The sequence below is a fragment of the Mesoplodon bidens genome (assembly GCF_964165515.1).
Source record: "Mesoplodon bidens genome assembly, chromosome: 1".
NCBI classification, from domain to species: Eukaryota; Metazoa; Chordata; class Mammalia; order Artiodactyla; family Ziphiidae; genus Mesoplodon; species Mesoplodon bidens.
In genome coordinates, this window is record NC_138176.1 from 171,497,987 (window position 1) to 171,515,707 (window position 17,721).

The following is a 17,721-nucleotide window of genomic DNA, read 5'->3' on the forward strand; positions in this document are numbered from 1 at the left end:
GAACTGTTATTCCACCTCCAGGTCCCCCAGGGAGCTCTTTCCCAAGGGGGTCGAGAAGAGAATGAAACCCTTCTCTCTCACCACTCAGCACCTCCCTACCCCCAGGGATCCGGTCTCCCCGGCTCTGACTTCACACCTATCTGACATTTGACATTCAGAAACCTGCAGACAAGTCTCCTTCTGGAGCCTGCACGCACCTCCCAGCCTGTCACTGCCCCCCTTCAACTCTCTAGCTGCTGCTGGCAGTGAAGCAGTGAAGCGGTTAAAAATGCTCACTATTCTGTAGGGAGAGAGAGGGAGAGGCCAGCATGGGGGTGGGGCAGGCAGCCAGAGGCCGGTGGGAAGGAAATAAAGAGCCCGGAGCAGTGGATCAGGACAGCCCAGGACAGGGTCTTGGAGGGGAGTGGGCTAAATCTCCCTGCTCAGGGGCCCCAGTTTCTGCCACAAATCCCTGCCTTCCTCACTAGTTTGTTCCACATTCTCTTACTTCCTCTCACAGCTTCCCCCTGGTCACTCAGGGACAGCGACTTCCTACTCCCGCCTCCAAAACCCACTATTCAAAAAGTTAGTGTTTAATGGGTATGGTGTTTCACTTGGGGAAGATGAAAAAGTCCTAGAGATGGATGGTGGTGATGGCGGCACAACAATGTGAATGCACTTAATGTCACTGAACTGTATACTTAAAAGTGGTTAAAATGGTCAATTCTTTGTTATGTATATTTTACCACAATAAAAAAAAAAAAAAACCCTGACCTAAATGGGAGGGAAATCCAAAAAGGAGGGGTTGTATGTATGTGTGAAGTAAACACTAGCACAACATTGTAAAGCAACTATACTCCAATAAAAATTAATTTTAAAATAACCCCACAGAATGGAGAAAATAATTGCTCCCTCCCCCCGACACAAAAGACCTCACCAAGAAGTCCCAAGTGGCCAAAGTTCCAGCTCTGAGTAGGAAGACCACTGTCTGGGAGGTGGAGACCTCACACCAGCCCCATGGAGCAGTCCTGGGAATCCCAAAGCCGCCTCTCCCCACCAGCCTCCCCAGTGGCAGCCCTGGAGCAAAGGGCACCCGTCAGGCCAGTGAAGGCCTGGAGACTCCCAGTCCCAACCCCAGGTCAGAGCTAGAGGGTACTGGAGGCGCTGAGAGGCAGTGCCTGGCCCAAGGTCACACAGCAAGTTAACCACAAGGCCCACTGAGCAGACCCAACCCTGAGCTGTCCTCAGAAGGGAAATGCAGGCCAGTTGGGGTCTGGCAGCAGTTTAAAACAGAATACCTAGGCTATTTCTCCCAGCTGCTTCCCATCCTGCCTGGGGACCTGCTAATGTGAGGAGCCTCTCAAGTTTCTCATTTCCCCGCAGGTTCTACACTCGGCCTTTGCAGCCCTGGCACATGGAGCCTTCACTTCCCTGGGTGGCAGCATGTCATGGAGGGGTCAGGCTTTAGAATCAGACAGGCCTGCCTGAGTCCTGATTCCACCTCTATAAATATGCTTCTTAGATTAGGCCCCCCCATCTGTAAAATGGGCACAATAATGCCTAATTGGTGGTATTCTTTGAGGATTAGCACAAATGATATAATACCTATGAAGGGCCTGAAATGCAGTAGGTGCTCAAAAAAATTTCTTTTCTTTCCTCTTCCCTCCTAGGGACCCAGGGCCTTCTGCCTAGCACAAGTGGTGCAAAAATGGTCAGCAGCATCCCCCCTCACCCACTGATTGCCTGGGTAACCTGGTGGCAAGTCCATTCCCTTCTCTGGGCCTGTTTCTCCACCTGCAGAATGAAAGGGTAGAGCTTGCTGATCCTTCACTGGAGTATATAACATACCTAAAAGCGCATGTATAGTATCTTTTCGGGCATGCTATCTACAAGAATGTTCCTAGCAGCATTATTCAGAATAGCCCAAAATATGTAAAGAACTCAAAGGTCTATCAAGAGAAGAATGGATAAACAAACTGTGGTGCAGGGGACTTCGCTGGTGGCGCAGTGGTTAAGAATCTGCCTGCCAATGCAGGGGACATGGGTTTGATCCCTGGTCTGGGAAGATCCCACATGCCGTGGAGCAACTAAGCCCGCGAGCCACAACTACTGAGCCCGCGTGCCACAACTACTGAAGTCCGCATGCCTAGAGCCCGTGCTCTGCAACAAGAGAAGCCACCGCAATGAGAAGCTCGCGCACCGCAACTAGAGAAAGTCCGCGCACAGCAACGAAGACCCAACGCAGCCAAAAATAAATAAATAAATCTATTAAAAAATTATTACAAAAAAACAAAAACAAATTGTGGTGCAGTGTCTTAATGGAATACTTCCTAGCAACTAAAATGAATGAACTACCAATTCACCAACATCATGGACGAAAAGAGCTAGATCCAAATGAAAATGTAGTGTAAGATTCCATCATTTAGACAAACTCCTAGGACAGGTAAAACTAGCCTATGATGATTGAGGGCAGAAGGGTGGTCACCTCTGGGTGAGGGGTGACATTGACTAGGAGGGGGCCTGAGGGAACCTTCTGGGGCACTGGGGATGTTCTATATCTTGATCTGGATATGTTACATAGACGAATACAGCTGTGAAAATTCATCAGATTATGACTTTAAAATCAGTGCACTTTATGCATTATTTTCATCACCCCTTTGCCCACTAAGTTCCAGCCTAACTTCTTTCAGTTCCTCAAACTGGCCAGTTGTGGTCCCTCCTCGGGGTGTTTGCACTTGCTGATCCCTCTTCCTAAGATGCTCTTTCTCCAGATCTCCCTTCCTTCCACTTAGGTCTTTGCTTACCTGTCACCTCCTCGGAGAGGCCTTCCCTGCCGCCTCCACCTGAAACAGTCCTTCATTCTCTCACTATTCCGTCACCCTAATTCTCTACACAGCACCCATCACTATCTGATACTTTCCTTGTTCTGGCTGTTTGTTTGTTTATTGTCTTTCTCCCCCTACTAGGATGTCAGCTCCCTGAGAGCAGGAACGTGTCTAGCTGGGTTCAAATCTTGGCTCCACCTAGAGCAATGGCTGGCACACAGTAGGTACTAAATAAATATTTGTGGGATGAGCAGGCCATTTCTAGAGAAGGTCGGATTATGTCTCAAAATTTTACTCTTCAAAGTGGTGAGAGGGAATTCATTTTTTGTGTTTTCATTCACCCCAAAAACATGCAAGAGAGGCCTACGAGGTGCCAGGCCCAACCTGAACTCACCAGGGCTTCTGAGGGAATGCCCAGAGTAAGTGGCTGGCTCAGCCTCCCAGTTCCCAGGGTAGGGAGACTGGTGGGCTCTGGGTGTGGCCAAGGCTGCCCATGCCAGCTAAATGTCTGGGCAGCAGGAGGGCCTGTGCCTTGGCAGGAAACCACCCCTTCTAAAGAGACAGAGAGCTCAGCAAAAGCCAGCCACTGTCCCTGTCTGCAGGCCTGGTCACTTGCTGCCATGGCAACTGTCCTGCCAAGCCACTGGCACTGAATGCAGGAGACACAGTGCCAGGAAGGCAATTGAGCATCTGCTGGCCTCCCCTGTCCTGGCAAAGGAGGCACCTTGGCCTGCCTGAGCCCACAGCTGGGAGAGGTATGTGTTGTTCCTGCGTTTTTCCCTGTGTGTGTGTGTGTGTGTGTGCGCCATGCACAAGCACGGACAGTCTCTCCCACATCTGGAATGGGGATTCCCATAGGGGGTAAAGAATTGTTCAGTAGTAAAAGCCGTCATTCACTGAGTATTTACTACACCCAGGTACCATGCTAGATATTTGTGTATTTCCTCATTCTAGTCTCACAACAACCCTATGAGACAGGAACTATTCCCACTTTTACAGAGGAGGAAAATGAGGCACACAGTGGTTATGTAACTTGCCCAGAGTCTCACCACTAGTAAGCAGTAGAGTGAGGATTAGAGCCCAAGCAATCAGGCTCCAAAGCCTTAATGATAAGGAGAAAAGCCTCTCCATGGGACTGAGTCATTTGGTTTTCCCGCTGGTCATTCAGTTTTCTGAGCTCTGCACAGGCACCAAGGAAAAAGAAACGGGTTTGATCTGGCCTCTGGCTTCAAGTTGCCTCTAGCTCCCTTCAGGAGATGCCGGTAAACATAACCACGGTGCGGAGCCCCAAGCCTCAAAGAGTAGAGCGGAGTACAGAGGGCTCTGTGGGGCAGGAAGACGTGAGACGGGAGCCTGACTCCTGCACCTGCTGCTTGGATCTCCAACTGGGGGCTGCGGGGTCGCAGTGGGAGCTGTCCTGGAATCAGAGGACCGATGAAGTTCTGCCCTGGGAGGCCACCTGCTGGACAGACGGCAGCAGGAGAGCCCGGGCAGCCGGACGCCCCTCTCCTTCACAACAGGTGTTTCCCGGGTGCTCTCCGTGTGCCTAGCGCCATGCTCAGTGCAGGGGTGAAGAGCCACACAGACAGTGAACCCAACAGGCTTTGTGGCACTTACAGTCTGCTGGGGGTGGGGGGCAAACATGAACCAACAGCCCCCGAGCAAAGATGTAACCACAGCTGACAATACGTGCTCTGAGGGACTGTGAGGGGGTCATCTATCAACAGCGTGCTGGGGGAAGGTCTCTCCAAGGAGGTTATATGTAAGCAAAGAGTTGAAGGCTAGTAGGTGTTTGCCAGGCAGAGTGGGAGAAAGGGCATTTGGGCAGAGGGGACGGCAAGGGCAAAGGCCCTGAGGTGGGAACAAGCTCATCAGATTCCAGGAACTGAAAGAAGGCGGAAGGCTGCTGCAGGTGGAGGGCAGTGAGGCATGAGGCACAGGGCCCGGGCTTCAGGAGCTTGTATTTGATCCCGAGGCAAGGGGAACTCCGAGGGTTTCAACGAGGGAAGTGCTGCAAACCCACCCACGGCTGCCACTCCCAGGAGGAATGGATTGTGGGGACCAGCCAGGAGGCCAGTGCAGAGCAAATGGTGGCTGGGACCAGGGGGATGACAGAGGAGATGGAGAGGGACAGATGGATTCTAGAGAACAATTTTAAAAGCAGGATCGGTGGGGCTAGTGTTGGATTGGATGTTGGGATGGTGGGGAGAGGAGGGAATCAGGGTGTCTGGCTTGAGTAGAGGTAGGGACTTGAGTGAAGTGGGAGCACTGCACGAGGAGCACATGAAGAGCTCGGTCCTGGACGGGAAGGGAGCTGGAGAAGCCCATGAGGGAGCCCAAGGGAGATGCACGGGTGGGTGGTGGATGTGGGTCCTGGACTCAGACGTAGAGAAAGGCAGGGCACCATCAGCATCGGGTGGGGTTTAAGCCTTAGGAGGGCAAGACCCTCCAGTAGAAGGATGTAGAGGGAGAGGAGGGAGCCATCAGTGCCGAGTGGGTGGCGGGCACTGGAGAACGGGAAGGAGGCCAAGAGGACAGAGGACTGAGCAGGAGTGGCCGGGGGGGTGGGAGGGAAGCTTGGTGGCACCAAAGTCAAGGGGTAGGAGAGTGTTTCAACTGTGTCCAAAGCTGCCTTGAGGTCAGGCAGGACTAAACCAATTTGGCAACATGAGTGTCCCACAACCCAAGCCAGGGCAGTGTCCACGGTGGGCAGGGGGGAGATGCTCTCAGAGCTGAAGAGTGACCAGGAGGCAAGGAGCGTGGGAAGGCAGCACCATCGATGACAATTCGAGAAGGTGCGCAGCTGGGAGGGGACTGGGGTGTGTGGCTGTAAAGACCAGGTGTGTTTACAGGGCATGGTGGGGTGCTCTGAAGGGAACTGGTCCAGAGCATGGGGGGTGGGAGAGCACGGAGGACACAGGCGGGGCTGCAGGACCCCGCAGCTTTCCAGAGCCTCTTTCTTCTGCTGCTCTTCCACTTTCACCCTGGCTTCTGTAGTCACCCCTGTAGCAACCATCCCTTTCTCTGTTGAGGGAAGCTGAGCCCCAGAGAGGGGCCCAAGGTTACACTAGGGCTCTGCCCAAGCTGGCTCCCTAGGGGGGCAGGGAGCTGGGTGGTGGGCAGGCTGTTTGGAGTCATGGGAGGCCAAGAATGGTGCAGAGGTCATGTGGGCCCCGGACGGGTGTGCACGCCCTTCCCTCCCTGCCAGGCCTGCACTGTCCGGCTCCGGCAATCCCCCACCCTGGGCAGTGTGGCAGGGGACAGCAGACAAGACCAGGTACCCAGGAAAGATCGATCACTTGTTATGGGGCCCGAGCCTCATACTGTTGGGACAGGAGGTTTGAAGGAAAGAACACAAAAATACAAACACAAATTAGAGCTGAGGACCTTGGAGGGGCGTGAAACTTACCCTTCATTAGCCTCAAGGTAACTAACTCCACCTGTGGCTGCCCTCGCCTGAAGCAACTGACATCATCCCTCAGCACCCACCATGCGGAGTTGCCAGCGTTAAATGAGATAACTGTGCACAGGGTCGCGGGTGAGCTCTGACAAACTGTGACAGTGGCCATTGCGGACTGGGCTCCCCTGGGGGTGGGCGTGGGGGGCTCTGCCCTCTGTAAGTCCAGGGGCAGAAGCGCTGGGGAGCACAAAAAGGTGGTGGTGACCCACCCCACCTATCCCAACTCCACCCCAGAGCCAGCCTGGCACCAAGTTGGGGCTCTGCAGATGGCCCTGTGCCATAACGTCCTCCTGAGGCCTCAGCTTACAGAGTAGGCCCAGGGTGGGGACAGGATAGACGGGAGGGGAACACATCCAGCTGACCCAGATCCCTGACCACTACATCCAGGTCGGGGGCTCACTCCAGAGGGTCCCTCTTTCTCGGGGCTCCAGTCCGGGACCAAGTGGCAAGGCCCGCAGGGCGGGGGAGCTGCCCGAGGTGCAGCACCAAGTCGTGGGCACAGCGACACACGGGCAAGACCTGCAGCGCTCACACCCACCAGGACCTGGGGAGGAGAGAGCCCGCGCTAGGGACCCGCGACGGGGCTCCAGGCCACTCACCGCCGCCTCCAGTTTCCTCTGGCGCCACAGCCCACTCTGTTCCTTCTGCTTGCTGGCAGCCGAGTTGCCCGGGTCGCCCTCGGAGCGCTTTCCCAAGAAGGCGGGCGCAGCGGCCTGACGTGGCTGGCGGGACTGGGCACCGCCCTGCACACATCCCTTTAGGACTCCTCTCCACAAACAAGAGAGCAAAGCCAGAGGCAGGCATGCACGCTGAAGGGCACGGCTTCCATGAGTGTTCCTTTCCTTTGCCTCCATCACCTCGCGGTGACAACAATCAACCTGCCTGGGGAAAGCAAGCTCTATAAGAAAAGTACTTTTTCATCCCCCTTAATTAGCACCTATTGTACACATGGCACTGAGTGCAGGGGTTCAGAGGAGACCTCTGTCCCCTAAAAGCTCATAGTCTAAGAGGAGGTGGGTAATAGGGGGCATGATATAAAGGTCCTGAGAGAGGGCTGATTGGACTGCAGAAATCTCAGCTGGCTTCCTGGAGGACGTGGTCTCTTAAAATAAGCAACATTTATTTTTAGATAGTGGTGAAGGATGCTTATTGGCCTGGAAAGATGTTCAGGTTACATGAAAGAAGCAGTTTACAGAACAGTTCACACAGTGTGATTGTTCTAAGTGAAAGACGCATGTGCACATAAATGCCTGGGGGAACGGGGATAGGAAGGACATACTCCAAAATGCTAACCACGGTTACATACGGATTGCAGGATTAGAGGGGATTTTTCTTTTCCTCTGTGTACCGTTATGCAGTAAATTTTCTACAGTGAATATACATTAATTCTGTACACAGAAAAGCACAATACAAGGAACTAAGTGGAAAAATTTTGTTAACATTTCACCAACTGGTTGGGATGAACAGAGGAGGAAGAAGCTGCAAAGCCCACATGTTCAGGACCTGAATGTTAGGAAACACTTCCACTCACTGGTCTCAGATCTCCACCAAGTCCAGGATAACCAAGTGGGGGACAGAGCTGGGGACGATCCCAGATGCAGAAACTGAGGCTCAGCGAGGCCATGTGGCTTGGCCAAGGTCACATGCTGGTCTGGGTTGAGTTGAGAGGAGGCCCTAGATGTCCTCGCCCCCTTCCCTCCCGCATGCCAATCTAACTGGTACTAATTCAGACCAATACCCTCTCCCCCTCCCTGCCCTGCTCTTTGGGAATTTCCTTGACTGGACTCCCCAGCAGGGCAGCGCCCTCTTACCGGTGCGGAAGGAACACGGTTCTGAGGGGTGTAGTCCAAAGGGAGGATGGAAAAGGGGAGCTGAGGGCTGGGGCGGGAGTGGGGAGGGCAAGAATGAAGAGAGCCAGGAGTAGGCTGGGGAGGTGGCTGTTCCGGGGTCTCCCTGGCAGGGAAGCCAGTGTAGCCAAGACTGGAGCTGAGGAAGCACAGCCTCCTGCAAGCCTCATAACTCTGATCCTCTGGCTCTGAAACAGCAGAGGAGATAGTCAGAATGAAGGTTAGGGTCAAAACAGACCTGGGGGACTTCCCTGGTGGTGCAGTGGTTAAGACTCCATGCTCCCAATGCAGGGGGCCAGGGTTCGATCCCTGCTCAGGGAACTAGATCCCACATGCATGCTGCAACTAAGAGCTCTCATGCCACAACTAAGACCTGGTGCAACCAAATAAAAATAAATAAATAAATAAATATTTAAAAAAAAAAAAAAAAAAAAAAAAACAGACCTGGACTCCAATCCAGCTGAGCTGTTTAGCACCAACTTGACCCTGGGCAAGTGTTAAAGCAATCCAGACCTCAGTTTTCTGGGATAAATGGGAATCATTATAAATCATTATAAAATGGGAATCATTATACCTATAGAATACAGTGTGAAAGGAGCTCCTTAGAGCTGTGCATAAGGCATGTGTCCAAAGCACTCAGCACTATGCCCGGCACAAAGGTAACAGATGGCTTTCAACATGTTATCCATCTATGAAATGGACACAGGTTTGGCTCAGCCCTCCCCTCACCCCCAATTCCCAGGTTTCTGGAGGTTCTGCCAGTAGCCATAGAATGAAAGGCTCTGAGGGTGAATGGTGGGTGAGAATGGATTCAAGCTGCTTCCACTGAGTTATCTGCTCCATGAAAACTCTTCCTGCCCCACTGGGTCTCTGGTTAATCATATTAGCTCTCCAGGGCTTCCCTGCATACCCAGCCAGGTATGTGCATCTCCCTTCAAGCTGCCTTTGAAGTCTGGGGTTCTTTGATGTGAATGGGGGATGCACCAGCCTGGGATCCCTCTAGCCCTGAGGTCAATGGCTAACAGGGCACAGGGCTTGTGCGGGGGTGGGTGTGGGAGTGTTGGAAATACAAGTCCCCCGCGTGAGTTACCCCACGTGCAGGCTTTGGAGTCAGACTGCCTGGCCCCAAATCCCAGCACTGCTATTAATTAACTATATGACCTTGGGCAAGTTGCCCAGCCTCTCCGAGCCTCAGACTCCTCAGCTGTAGAAAGAAGCCAGCAGAAGCATCTACCTTGTGTGTCTGTGGAAAGACAGAAGAGAGGGAAGAAAAGAGAAAGAGATGGTGCTGTGTTTTCTATCTTACCTGATAAGGCTCTCTAGAAGGGCAGGGATTCCTGGGTCCCATTCCAGGCCTACTGAGCCCATAGACCTATGAGACTTTGGTGTCCTTAAAGTTTAGTGCATTCTTAAGCTGTAGTAGAAGTACAGAAGAATATACTATTTATTATAATATACCTAATATTTAGTCAAATATACTTAATATTCTATTAAGTATAGTTCTATTTCAGAAGTATAAATGCTACAAACTTACAAAGAACACAAAGTTTATCTAAATTTCTTTTGTTAAACGGTAAGAAATTTGGGAAAATAAAAAAATATAAATATAAATAAATTTCTTTTGTTTATTTAGTTATATGAATTTTTAATAGTAATTCTATTTTAAAAGTTTATTGTATTTATATTCATTTTTACAGCTTTAGTAAAGCATAACTGACACACAACAACTGCAAATAAAGTGTGCATTTTGGTAAGCTTTGACACATGTATACAACTGCCACTACAATCAAGATAATGAACATATTTGGGCTTCCCTGGTGGCGCAGTGGTTGAGAGTCCGCCTGTCGATGCAGGGGACAGGGGTTCGTGCCCCGGTCCGGGAGGATCCCACATGCCGCGGAGCGGCTGGGCCCGTGAACCATGGCCGCTGAGCCCGCGCGTCCGGAGCCTGTGCTCCGCAACGGGAGAGGCCACAACAGTGAGAGGCCAGCGTACCGCAAAAAAATAAATAAATAAAGATAATGAACATATTTATCACCCCCCAAATTCTCCTGCTGAATCCTCCCTCTCCCCTCTCCTCCCAGACAACCACTGATCCACATTCTGCAACTGATCTGCTTGTCTGCAAACATTAGTTTGCATTTTCTAGAATTTTATATGATTGGAATCATAGAGCATATACTGTCTTTTGTCTGCCTGTTTAACTCAGCATCATTATTTAAGATTCGTCCTTGTTATATTTATCAATAGTGCATTCGTTTTTATTGTCAGGTAGTACTCCAATGTACAGATATATGCCATTATTTGTTTATACAATCATCCACTGTTTTGAATTTTGCATAATGAAATTTTAATGTTTTTTAAAAATAGCAAATGTTTACTAAAACAAAAAATCTTAATTAAAAATGTATTATTAAAAATTCACAAAACTAGGGACTTCCCTGGTGGCGCAGTGGTTAAGAATCCACCTGCCAATGCAGGGGACACGGGTTCGGGCCCTTGTCCGGAAAGATCCCACATGCTGCGGAGCAACTAAGCCCGTGCACCACAACTACTGAGCCTGCACTCTAGAGCCCATGAGCCACAACTACTGAAGCTTATGTGCCTAGAACCCACGCTCCACAACAAAAGAAGCCACCGCAGTGAATAGATTGTGCACCGCAATGAAGAGTAGCCCCCGCTGGCTGCAACTAGAGAAAGACAGCGCACAGCAATGAAGTCCCAACACAGCCAAAAATTAATTAATTAATTAATTAAAATTCACAAAACTAAATAGGTGTAAAAGGAATTTAAAAAATTAAACTATCAAAGGATGGTTTTTGTAAGTTTCTATCGTTTATATTTTTGAGGGTATTAAAGCTTAAAAGAGCACTAAAAATAGTACACTGTGACTTTTGGGACTCCCTTTACTTTTAATAAGTGTCCCAGGGGATTATTATGGTCAAGCAGTTTTGGGAGACACTGAGCTAATAGTGCACATAAACCTCTTAGCATAGTCAGTGCCTGGTCCACTGTAAGCGCTCCCCAAGCACTCCTTACCCCCAACAGGAAGCACTCCCCTAAGGGTTTGTTCTTAGTAGTGATTCTTTTCCTTGCCCTCCACACACACACACACACACACACACACACACACACACAGCACGCACGTGCCCACGCATGTACACAGGCACAGAGCTTTCTCCCAGTCCCAGGCTCAGCTGGGTCATCAAATTCCCCCTCAACTCCAGGACCAGTGACTCTCTGTGGAAGGGAAATGGGAGGGTGGGAAGGCGAAGGCAGGGGTGGCAGGCTGCGCTGTGGGAATCTCTGAGAAGCTTCTGGGGTGGGAAGAGAGGGACCCTCCTGGTGGTCTCTCTGTTTGTTTCCCAGGGCAGGCTGAGCCTTCACCTCCTGACCCTGTGGGAAGCACAAGTCAAGCCTCGGCTCCACCCAGGAGGGGCTGGGATGGGAGTCTGGCCATGGGAGCTGGAGGGAGCAAAAGATTTAGAGTCATACAGGCCTGGCCCTTACGAGTTCTACCATCTCGAGCCAGTCACTCTCTGCGAGGGAGAGACCAGCCCTGCTCAGGTCCCTCAGCTCCTGCAAGGATCAGGGGAGAGGATGGAGGTGAGAAGGCGGCATGAGCGATGCCCGCAGAAGGTGCAATAACGTGAATCATGTTCACGAGGAGACACAAACGCCAGGAAGGCATTCTCCTGCCGGTGTCAAGACACCTGCAAGCCAGAGCAGGTGTACTGAGCACTTACTGAGCACCTACTATGTACCCCACATGTGCGCAGGACAGTGAGGAACTTGGAACCAGAGGAAGCTGGTAACCTGCGGGGCTCATATCCTTTTGGTGGCCACTGGAGGAGAAGGGACTCCCCTATCCCCGCCTTCTTACCTCTGTGTCCCCCAGTCCAGGGACTGGGTTAAATGTATTCCTTCAATATATACGTACTGAGTCCTAGAATCGAGAACTGTGCTAAGCAATGGGGGTTCAGTGGTGAACTGAACAGATAGGAGTCTGGCTGACAGCCCAGTGCTGGGGAAGGGGAACAGACAAAAAATAAACAAACAGTACCAAAGTAAACAACTTAATTTCCAACCAGGGAAGTGCTGTGGAGGAAATGAACAGGGTGAGGTGATGGAGGGCAGGAGGTCCATTTAGGCAGGGGAAAGGTCCCTCATGTAAGGGAGGTAATAAACGACCATGTGGGGACATGGCAATATCCAGTCTGGCTTCCAGAGTCAGAATGACTGAGTATCCATCGCAGCCTTACCGTTTGCAAGCATTCCATCCTGGGCAAGGGGCTTAACTCCATAGAGCCTCAGTTTTCACACCTGTAAAATGGAAGTAAATATCCAGTCTGCTTCATGGGAGTGATAGGAAGGGTAAATTAGATAATTCAAGCACATTATGGTAAGTACTTATTAATAACTGACTTTTTAAATTTTATTTTATTTTTTTTTTTTTTTTTTTTTTTTTTTTTTCGCGGGCCTCTCACTGTTGTGGCCTCTCCCGCTGCGGAGCACAGGCTCCGGACGCACACGCCCAGCGGCCATGGCTCACGGGCCCAGCCGCTCCGCAGTATGTGGGATCTTCCCAGACCGGGGCACGAACCCGTGTCCCCTGCATCGGCAGGCGGACTCTCAACCACTGCGCCACCAGGGAAGCCCTAAATTTTATTTTTATTTATTTATTTTTGACTGTGTTGGGTCTGCGCGCAGGCTTTCTTTAGTTGAGGCGAGTGGGGACTACTCTTCATTGTGGTACACAGGCTTCTCACTGCGGTGGCTTCTCTGCACAGCCTCTAGGCGCATGGGCTTCAGTAGTTGTGGCACGTGGGCTCAGTAGTTGTGGCTCACGGGCTTAGTTGCTCCACAGCATGTGGGACCTTCCTGGACCAGGGCTGGAAACTGTGTCCCCTGAATTGGCAGGCAGATTCTTAACCACTGCGTCACCAGGGAAGCCCAATAAGTGACTTGAAATATTTATTGATTTAGGCTGTGCTGGATCTTAGTTGCAGCACATGGGATCTTCTTTTTAGTTGTGGCATGAGGACTCTTAGCTGTGGCATGCATGCGGGATCTAGTTCCCTGACCAGGGATCGATCCCGGGCCCCCTGCGTCGGCTGTGCAGAGTCTTACCCACTGGACCACCAGGGAAGTCCCATGGTAAGTTCTTATTAAATAATAGATTATTTCTATTTCATCCAGCCTGGGCCAGGTACCCACAATCCATGGGTTAGTTGGAGAAGGACAATGGGGTGGGCTAATCCCGAGCCTGCACTTCCAAACTGATTCCAGAGTGTCTTACTCTCATCCAATATACAGCAAGTGTCTCAAACTCATTTGTCTTTAGGGCCAGGCACATGGGTGCCGTAAGTTAAGGAGTGGTGGGGACTGTGCCACTCCTTAGAGAACAGACCCTGCCTAAAGGAAGCAGATCCTATTTAGCTTAAGGGAATGCTTGCTTTGTTAAAATGAGGGCCTAGCCCTTTCCATTTCTTAAATGATGAAAACAAACTATTTTCTGAAAAATCTTATGAACTTTCAGTATTGGTGATTTAAATAAAAACCTTTCAAAACACTGTTGGGAGCAGACAAAACACTGTGGATCAGCCAAGGTGGGCTGCAGGCAGATTTGCAAGCTCTACATACCAAGGCCAGGTCCTTTGCTGAACACTGCAGAATACAGAGCCAGCCAGCAGCAGGCTCCTGGTGGAAAACTCCTAGGGGCTCCAGGGACCAGAGCCTGAAGGGGGAAGGAGACCAAGTGGAAGAGGAGACCCTTGAGCTGGATTCTGTGGGATAAATAGGTGTATTTTGTGTGAATGAAGAGGAGGTAAAAATCATTCTGGGCAGAGCAAGAACAGCTCTGAACTTTACGGAAGGGTGGGTGTTTCCATGGGGCCAGAGTGCATTTGGGGTACAAGGGGATTGTAGTGGAAGGCTGAGGTCTCTATCTCCAGATCACAGAGAGAGCCACGTGTGCCCAGTAGAGGCACCTAGATGGGCCCTCCAAGACCAGCAGTGAGGGGTACAGGAAGGGCACCAAGTACTGGAGGTGGAAGCCAGAAGCTTGTGCTTAGTCCTGCCTCTGCCATTTGCGGGACTGCATCAAGCTGAGGATCACAGCAAGCAATGGTCAGCTAGGAAGCAGGGGCTGGGGCTTCAGAGACAGGAGTCGTCCGCACTTCCAGGGAGCTCACAGTCTGATGGCAGTTACTCATGAGGGCTGGGACAACTGCTCCTCGGCACTCTGCTTAGAAGAGGACTCTGCCAAATTGCTAGGGAGCTAGTGACAGGTTTGTAGAGGAAGCAGCAGTGTTTAAGCTGTGTCTTGATAGGTGAGAAGGAGTTTACCAGGGAGATTAAGTGGAAGCAGGAGGCTGCATGGAGAAGCAGCACGTGAAAGGCAGAGGTGTGCTGGGAACCTGTTCAGGAATATGGACCTCATTCAATCACCTGACAAATCCTTACTGAGTTCCTTGTGCCAGGAGCTGTGCCAGGCATGGGAGGAGCATGATAAAGCAGACGCCCTCCACCTTCAAAATAATGATGCTATTTAATTCCTCTGTACCTCAGTTTCCCCATCTCTAAAATGCCTTTCATACCTTACAGAGCTTCAGGGAGGGGTGAACAGGATTACACAGGCTTCTATAGGCTAACATATATGCGAAGACAGCCAGTGTCACACTGGCATAGAGGAAATGCTCATTAAATATGTGCGGAACTGAAATGCCTTCTTGCCTTGACTTCCTGAGAATCTAGCACTTGCCGGTAACCTGCCTTAGACTCCTAGATAAGCAGGTTTGTTCGATGAATGAATAAACAAATGACCAAGCACTACTTTACATACATTTACTGCTTACAGCATTCTTGTCAAGTAGATACTATTATTTATCTCCATTTTACAGCTGAGGGAGCAAATGCTTCAAGATGGTAAGTGATCTAACATGCCCAGGTATCGATAGAGAAGGATCCAGAGTCTGCCTTCTGGCAGCCTGACCTCAGAGCCCCAGCACTTAACCCTGCATATCGTTGCTCACGTGGAGGAAGGGTCCAGAACGGCCCAATGGAAAGCATTCGAGAACTTCGAGGGACTTTGCTCCCCACTCTCCAGCCAGCTGGGTTGGCCCTGAAAGGTTATCTCCCAGGTCAGGTAATCCGTCGGTCAGTCTGTCTGGGGCAGGGGAAGCGAGAAGGTGTCATTCCCCTCCTGGGAAGAAGGTACTTCTGGTCCTTCTTGCAGGAAACAGATCCTGTATGAACAAGTACCTTTTAAAAATGAGAAGAATGACAGTTAGCCTCCGTCCTAAAGAGTGCCCCAGCTGGAGAAAGTTCAGTGATGAATGGGCTTTGACAGAGTCCCTCTTGCTGGTCAGAGAGCAGGTCCCCACAGAGCTTTGGGCCAATACACATCAGAAATGAGTTGTGTCTGCTGCTCCCGGACCCTGGGAAAAGCAAGACTTTGAGAGTTGTTTTTTTTTTTTTTTTTTTTTTTTTTTGCGGTACGCGGGTCTCTCACTGTTGTGGCCTCTCCCGTGGCGGAGCACAGGCTCCGGACGCGCAGGCTCAGCGGCCGTGGCTCACGGGCCCAGCCGCTCCGCGGCATGTGGGATCTTCCCGGACCGGGGCACGAACCCACATCCCCTGCATCGGCAGGCGGACTCTCAACCACTGCGCCACCAGGGAAGCCCAAGAGAGTTGTTTTTTTTTTTTTTTTTTTTAAGTCTTAGGACAAGGCCCATGTCGATCCTCTCATCTATGCGGAAGCCAGAAAGCATGGGTTTAGGTAACAAGCAGTATCCTTCACATACTGGCTGTTTTCACTTGTAAATGTGTGGCCTTGAGCAAGTTACCAGGTTCCCTCTGAGCCTCTGTTTTCTCATCCCTGAAGTGGGGATGATAATAAAATCAATGCAGTGATTACCAGAATGCCTACTGCATTAGGTGCTCAATAAGCGTTAGCTATTGTTATTATGTCATTTTAATTGAAATATTTACTGAGTTCCTACTATATGCCACATAGTACGAGGGACACAGAATGAATAAAGCTTAATTTCAAGAAGCTTCTGGTCCAGTACGGGAAGGAGATCATCTGTTTTGTTCCTTCCCCAATCCTGGTGGGTAAGACTACTACGTTCTGAATGCCCCTGTTTCAACAGGGACCCCCTGGATTCTAGGACATGTAGGTTTGGGGGAAGGCTGACCCCTGTACCTCTGTCTAACCACAATCTCTCATTGTTTTTTATTTATATATTCATAACCTGGGTGAGGGCACCTTCTGCCTCTGGGGAGGGGTCTGATGCAGAGGGCGGGGACTGACAAGCCCCAGGCTGCAAGGCCCCAGGCTAGGGAAGTTGAATGACAACCAGGGAGCACCCATAATAATCTGTATGCTTAAGGCTTTGCAAAGCATTTTAGCATTTGTTTTATTTAATCTTCATGGAAGGAAGTATCTCCAGTCATGGTTTACAGATGAGGAAACTGAACGCAGAGAGGTGGGTTCCAAACTGCAACTAGACCCTAGCTCACCCAGGTTCTCAAAGTTGTCTGATAAGAATCACAGGGGTACTGGTTAAATATGTAGATTACCAAGGTCTCTTTCCAAATTCGAATGCTAAAGGCCTGGATTGGGACTCAGGAATCAGTAGTTTAACATACACCCCAGGTGATACTTATCTTCAGGCAAGTCCAGACACAGTGCCATTCACTGATTAATTTACTCATCTAAGATACTTTGGGTCCCAACCATGATAGGTACTGGAGGGAGAGCACGATGAACAAGACAGTCCCCATCTTTAGAAGGAACTAACAGTCGTCTGGCTGAGCATATTGTCCCGGTCCCGTGGTCGGCACAGGTCTACAACCCACATCTCTCCTAGGCAAGGCCCCTTCCTGCTGGCTGGGCCGGCTTCCACCTGGACACGGGTTTGGAGCTCCTAGCTGAGCCTGCTGGGCCTCCCTCCACTAACACCTGCTCAGGTCTGAGCGTGTGGTTCTTTGGAGCTGGAGGCATCCTGTGAAAGAAGCCTAGGTGTGCGGGGCACGTAGCGTTTCAGTAAATGCTGGCCAGCTGCTAATGTGCATGTCAGGGCTCGGAAAGGACCAGGGGGCGAGGGCGGGGGCATAAAGAGCCCTCCAGTGTTGCAGAAAATAGCTGGGGCCTGAACAAGGGGCAGAGATTTACATTTCTTTAAAGGTAATTCCAGCTTCAACCTGACTTTGCACCTGAAGAGAGCCCAGACAAGGACCACTCTTGTGTTGGTGAGGAAAGCAGGGCCCAGAGAGAGGAAAGTAAGAGGTCCTGAGTTGAAAGCCAGGTCTCCAGGGTAACTGCCAGGGGAGGCAGGGACTGCAGGACATGGATGACACAGGCAACACCTTTTTCCTGAAACTTTTGGGGTGATGTGAACCTGTGAAGGAAGACCCTGATACCACTACAGACACTCCACTCACCCCGTTAGCTATGCCCTCGGCTCCAGCTTCTGAGCACTTCCTTTTCCAGTGGAGAAGTCTGTCCTTCATCCTGGTCACTCCTGTCCCCTGTTTTCTCCAGGAGAGAGCTTCAATATTTGAAGCAGGTCCCCATGGACCTTCGTCTGGCACTCATCTTTTTTGT